A 6,981-nucleotide genomic window follows, 5' to 3' on the forward strand; every position below is an offset into this window, starting at 1 on the left:
TTGTGGACTTTTTAAGATATTAGGAAGGGGTCCTTAGGACTGCAAACTGGAAGGTGTAGTTTGGAGGCAACAGACTGGTACAAAATTTCAATAGCCAAACCGAATTTCATTTTTATATCTTTTATTGTAAAGAAAGCAAGCAAGCAGCGCTGGGTGGCCGGGGAGTCACCGCTCCACTCACAGCACACACCACTACAAGTTCACCTGAGTGTATATACTGGTTTTAAGTCTACAAAGCATTTTCCAGTGTGCTTGGTTAGTCTGAATCAGCAAATATCAATAAACTGGGATCAGCAATTTGATATCTTTCCAGGTGGTCGTTGGCTTCCTGTCCTTCTTGTGGTCATCTGGAGGGAGGCCTTACACTGGTGTCTGCTACATGATTTTGTCAAGTGCATCAAGCTTTTTATTATACATAAACATTTAGTTGCTTTGTTGCTATTTCTCTTAGCTTTACCACAACTTCCTCTATTTTATTCTAAGCATCAGTCATCTTGCTACCTCATGGTCTTTTACCTTACCAGACTTCTTTTATTTTGAAGCTTTATTTGACTATTCTGTCTGAAAGTTTCAAAACCGTTCTTTGCATATTTTTTTGACACAGCAGATACAAGCATTTGCTGATTCCATCACCAATTGACACAAATCACAAAAACATTTTTCACACAGACATTGGTTTGTTATTAAGTTCATATCTACATCTAGGGATTTGCCTCAGTGGGAGGAGAGGAGGTGAAGACTGGACGTGGATGACCCGCAGCATGTGGATCTCAAAGGAGAAGAGGAAGGGGATATGCATGAGAGCATAGGGATAGGGGAGATCTTCCAGCAGCCTTCCAATACTAAAGGGGACCTACAAGAGAGCTGGAGAGGGACTTTGGCCAAGGGCTTGGAGTAACAGTCGAGGGAATGGCTTCCCACTTGTTGGGGGTTGGGTTTTTTCTTTTCTTTCCTTGTTACTAGTGGAATTTTTTTTTCCCTTTGAGTTGCTAAGAAGCACTGATAGCTGGGTGCTTGAGAAGGCGGAGAGGGGGGAAGGGAGGGAGAACTCCTCGGGTTTTTTGGGAGTTTCTCTCAGGGGGAAGGGGCTATGGGGCGGGAACAGATACTGCAAGAATAGAGGCAGGTAAAAAGATGAGGACTGGAGAGTTGGGAATGCTCTCTCTTTGCCAGGCTTCGAAGGAGGACGGTCAGACCTGCTGCCTGGGGAAAGGAGCTCGCTGTCACCACCATAACCCAGTGGGGAACCTTTCTGCTGCTGCTGGGCCCTGCATCCCCCTGCCCTGCCAGGACATCCTGCTGGTTCCAGCTCTTTGCTCTGGAACTTCTGATACATCTGATACGTCCACCACCCCGGGATTTTCTGCTCATTCCTGCTGTTCCAGCCTGGTGCTTCCCAGAGTCCTGCTGGGGCACCGGGATCACTGCCCCAGGGTTTGTGGATCAAAGCCTCTCCTCCAGCACCGGGACCGGCTGCCCCAGGGTTTGTGGATCAAGGCCTCTCCTCCAGCACCGGGACCGGCTGCCCCAGGGTGTGTGGATCAAGGCCTCTCCTCCAGCACCGGGACCGGCTGCCCCAGGGTTTGTGGATCAAGGCCTCTCCTCCAGCCCTTCCCATTGGGCCCAGCCGCCATTGCCACGCGCTCCCCGAGCCCGCGCCACAGTGGAAAGTGTCCCTGCCCATGTCAGGGGGGTGGAGTCAGATGAGATTTAAAGTCAACTAGTCTATGATTCCATGATTCTTTGATCCTAGCCCTGAAATGTTGAGGCTGAAACTTCCAGTCTGACCTGCCCTAGCCCATCCTTGGTCTGCAGGACCAGAACTTCTGTGAGCTTTGTGCTGGGGAAAGGTGCAAGAGAAAAAATACATGGACATCTGCTGCACCATTTTCCCCATTGTGTGAGATGTGGGTCTGACCACAGGCTTGGGAACACACTGTCACCCACCTACCTGTGCTTTATGGGTGGTGCAGAGGCCCACATTAGTTTGTCCAAGCTGACTTTTGGGGTCTTGAATAAAATGGTTTCTTCTGATGAGGGGCTGGAAGCAAAACAAGGGGACTCAGGAAGGTCTCAGTCTGAGTGAGTCTCCTTCTCAAGAATGCTCTTCCTCTCCAGGCATGTTGGAAGTCTGATTTCACCATTTCTCCCAGAGATTTAACCTTTTCCCCCCTGTATTTTCACCAATTTCCCCCCTTGACTAAGTCTGGCTGCAACTTCCAGCTACAAGACAGAATTGTGATACCAAATCAAAACTTACTGTGGTACTCCTTGGACCACCAATACAAATCAGTAATAATGATATGAGAAATTTAGCAGGACATTCAAAAGAGGCCCCAGATCTGCTGCAGATGCTCATTTAGAAGCCTTCACCTTTGAGAACAGCTGCAATGAAACCCCTGCTTGCTAATTATGCCTTGCAAAGATTATTTTGCCTCCTTTCACTCTGTTTCAGAGCTCTCTCCTCTGAATGCAGGACAGCATCTGTTGGTGGTCTGGGAGACACAAATGGCACAAATGTTCTTGCCCTGAAGTATACCTCTATTTACAAAAAGCTGCATCTTTATGCTACAGAAATGGATGGAGAAAAGTTTTAGGGCTTGTTTGCAATGCTTTAGTGTGCTGTTTTAGAGCAAGTGTGCTCACCAGCCACCACACCAATTAAAATGGAGGGCTATTTTAGCACAGAAAAAAAAATTTAAATGTTCAATTACAAAATTGGAAATGCAGATGCAAAGAGACAAAATATAAAACTCTTAGAGCAAAGTGTCAGGACCTACCTGATTTTCTCCTGATGTTCCTTCTGCAGCCTGGTTTCTTCTTAGAAGAGAGTCATAGAGTTATAGAATGCTTTGGGTTGGAAAAGCCCTCCAAGATTATTGAGTCAAACCAATCCCCTAGCACTGCCAAGTGCAACACTAAACCATGTCCCCAAGTGCCACAACCACACACCTTTCAGTTTCAGGAATGGTGATTCCACCGCCTGTTCCAATGTCTGACCGCCCTTTTGGTGAAGACATTTTGCCTGATATCCAACCTCAACCTCCACAACTTTAAACTGTTTTCTCTTGTGCTGTCACTTGTCCCATGGGAGAGGAGCCCAGCCTCCACTTGGCTCCACTCTCCTTTCAGGGAATTGTAGAGAGTGAGATGGTCCCTCCTGAGCCTCATTTTCTCCAGGCTGAGCCCCCCCAAGGTCCTTCGTACACTCCTCATAGGACTTGTGCTCCAGTTTCTTACCCAGCTCCATTGTCCTTCTCTGGACACCCTCCAGCACCTCTTGCTACTAAAAGAACCCAAAAGAACCTGATTGGCTCTGGTGCCAAAACACCTTTTTCTCTGGGTCTTGCATGGTTGACTCATTCTTTGACTCATGCATGGTTGGATATTCTATGCTGGCTCTTGAATTTCAAAGCACATCTCTAGAGCCTTGCATGGTTGAAAATACCTCCTCATTACAAATGAAAAAGGATCTTGCAATAGGAATTCCTTTCCTTCCCTCAGGAAGGCAGCTAACACACCATGCCCACTGCACTTTGCATGTTGCATGGCTGAAAGGGTTTGTGGGCAACCTGTGGAAGGTTGAATCTTAATTCATCCTGGGCCAGCCAATCTGAGCAATAACCTGAGCCTCCCCACTGTGTTAGAATAGCTTGAAGTGTGGAAAGCATTTAATTTCTATAATATTTTTACAGCCCTGCTACTGCAGGAATTGATGTAGAGGTTACTTGTGATGGACTAGAGCTGCCTGAGTGAGCCATGATGTTAAATTTAGGGGGTTGCATCACAATCAAATATAAAACTATAAAAACCTAAGAATTAACAAAGTCTGCAGGAAGAGGTGCCAGCTTTATTTCACAACTCCTGCAAATCCTCATAGAGTTGCTCCACACATGGATGTGTAGGCACCAGCCAGACTCAGTCTTGCAACCCTTTATTCCCCAGGGAGTCACGCTGACTGCAACCAGACTGTTTCTGCAGATGCTCCCTGTGCACTCCACAGCTGCAGGAACAGGCCAGGAAGTGCAGAGTAAGAGTGGTACTTCTTGGTGCCATCCTAGGGCTGAAGGACAAAAAACGAATCTAGTTCACCTGAGGCTGTCTTTATTCTCCACAGAGCCTTTGAATGACTCTTCATCTCATCCCGCATTTCTTGAATGTTCTAAGAAAAGTTTATTATAAATTCAGAGAATAGTTTGGGTTGGAAGGGACCTTGAAATATCATCTATTCCAACTCCCCTTTCTTCCACGGGCAGAGATATTTTCAACTAGACCACATTGCAGGTCTTTTCAGTGATCTGCCACATGAGAAATTTCTTGGCCAAATATGGACCAGTGTTTTGAGGACACCCAAAACCAGATCAACACCTTTGGGGTATAAATGGGAAGGAGGGAATTCCTCTTTTCACCGGTCATTTTCTATCAGCTCTTTTGTGCTGGAGTACTTTCAGACTCATGGAAATCCTCATAATCCTGTGTTGTCCAATTCCAGAAGTTGAGATGATCATCAAAATATACTAGTCTGTGTGCACTCAAGCAACCATTCTGATAGTGATTATTATGGAGATTTTAGTAGATCCAACTCATAAAATAAACATGGTTTAGCCATGGTTTGGCCTGAAAAATTGTGGATCGAGAAGACATGACATATGACAACAGGAAGACAGGCAGAGAAGGGGATAACCTTATCTTCATTCACATACTGGATGGGGGGTAAAAGCCATGAGCCAAAGTACATCCTTGAGAATTTGAGTTACAATTTGCATTACGTATAAATTCTCTGGGATGGTTGTGGCATCTTTATCATAGAAAGTCTTCAAGAGCATGTTAATATCACATCTGCCTGGTGACATATGACATGGATGGACTTGATCCTGCCTTGAGATAAAGGGCATGCCCCCACTGACCTCTTAATACCCCTTCCCAGCCCTGTTTCTCTGTGACTGCAGTCCTGGGAACAGTAATATCAGCTACATTGTCACCTCCACTGCTCTAAGAGGATTTCCTGCAGGATGTGCCTTAGCTAATAGGCTTCAGAAGATCTTTCGTGAGGCCACTTTTAGCATGACCTGCCAAAGTGATGAATATTTCTTCCTTCTTAACAGACGCCAGTGTCCAGTGGCATTGCTTGTTACTGGGTTTCATTACTTCTAATGCTTCTAACACTCCTAATGCTCTACACTGGTCAATACAAATGAAAGTGAAGTGGTAGATTGCCTCCTTACCCAAATAAAGCTTTCAGCAAAGATTAAACTTCCCTGCTGCTCCAGCCCTAAAGTTTGGCAAGGCAGAACCTGTTATCATCAGCGTGGTGTGCCAGGGCTGCTCTGACCTCTGTGCTGTTGCACACATGCTGTCAGGAGGATGTGAAATCCATTCCATCTCAGTCTTTGGCCAAAGGATGTGGACATCCCAGACACAAAGAGGTCTGGTACAACATGGTTGCAAGAGTTTCTACAAGGAAACTGAGGCCAAAAAGAGTAGCAGGCTAAGAAGAGAGGAGAAGAAAAATAGAGATAACAGAGATGGCCACTGAAAGAGGAGGTGGGGCTGTAGGGACTCCTGAGCCAGGAAGCTAATGTGGAGAGGATTTTTTCTGTGTCATTTGGAGTTTCCAAGGAAGGGAGTAATTTTTGTACCTAAATACCTGTCAAATGTGGTCATCACTTCTTTATTTTGAATTTTTAAATAATTTAGCCATTCTGCTTTGCTTGCTTTAAAATAATTGTAATGTCAACTTGTTTGGCCTCTTTCTTCCCAGACTGATATTCTTCTTTCTTCCCCTCTATATTTAACTATAAGTATTCATAGAAAAGAGGATCACTTCAGATTAGATATAAAGAAGAAGTTTTTTACAATGAGGGTGGTGAACTTTTCTATGATTCAGGAGGATTTGTGTCTCAACTTTGCTATAGTCTTCCTCTGACCAGCCACAAATTATATGGAACTAGATGATCTGGAATCTGGGTCACAGGTCATGCTTATTCTTGCACTCTGGCCTTGTGACATTCATGATCTTGGGTTGACAGTAGCCCAGCATCAATAGAGGGGTTAAAGTAGCTCCTGTTCTACCTCTCCAGGGATTATGTATCCTATTTCCTTGGAAAGTGCTTGGCAGTTCCTGGAAGCAAGGCACACTGTGGGATTTGTAGGTAATGTCAAAAACACAGCATGGAAAAATCTGGCACCCAGCTCATTTCCTCCTCTGAGGGACACACTGATTCTAGCAAGTAAGCATCTCTAGATTTTGGGGTTGCTGATGAGGAAAATGAGATGCTTCACCTTCCTAGAAGATCCTGCCAAATGGCATCTTAGGGGATCTCCCCCTCAGAAGGTACAAGCTCAGCACTTTGTAAATAATTCTGAAAATCCTGACCTCACAGCCTGTTTACATGCTCTTGACAGTGCAACACTGCTCTCCCAGTTCAAAGTACTCTATGATGTGGAGGTGAGTTCCTCAGCATCCACATGCACCCTTGTCCATTGCTTTTGTTTGCAATGAGCAACCAAGTTCTGTCCTTGCTGGCAGTGGTGAAAATATAATCACTGCTTGCTAGCACTTGTTCCCTTTCAATTCTAGGGGATCAGAAAACTTTTTTTACCCAGAATTAAGCATGAAATTTTTTTGTTTGTATTATTTTTCTTCTGTGCATGCACACTTTTCTGTGAATGCATGATATTCTGTGCATTCATACTTTTCTGCAAGCATTTAATAAACCCAGGTGATTTCAAATGCTTCTTGTAGTGCTTTCTGTATGTAATTTCCTGTGGGTCTTGAATTGCTCATTAAAATCATATTTGGGCTGTGTTTTGTTGGCTTCTTATAATCTAATAAAATATGAATCCCTTTAGCTCATAGGAATTATTTTGTATCCTGACACCCAAGATGCTGGCTCACAACTACCTGATTTTATAGGTGCTTTCCCACCTGATAAGTGCATTCTCTGTTTTGAAGGTCACATGTTGCCTGAAACACAAACC

The 6,981-nt window shown here is 44.7% G+C and overlaps 1 long non-coding RNA gene across 1 annotated transcript; it reads right to left on the reverse strand.

Annotated features, from left to right (window-relative positions):
* Positions 1 to 3,835: 3,835 nt before the first annotated feature.
* LOC135294909 (uncharacterized) lies at positions 3,836 to 6,776 on the reverse strand. The gene is made up of 2 exons (XR_010356894.1): positions 5,226 to 6,776; positions 3,836 to 4,063 (listed from the first exon to the last, which is right to left on the reverse strand). It is a non-coding gene; the product is annotated as an uncharacterized LOC135294909 (long non-coding RNA).
* Between the last annotated feature and the right edge of the window lie 205 nt (positions 6,777 to 6,981).

This window comes from Passer domesticus, chromosome 2 (genome assembly GCF_036417665.1).
Source record: "Passer domesticus isolate bPasDom1 chromosome 2, bPasDom1.hap1, whole genome shotgun sequence".
Lineage (NCBI taxonomy): Eukaryota > Metazoa > Chordata > Aves > Passeriformes > Passeridae > Passer > Passer domesticus.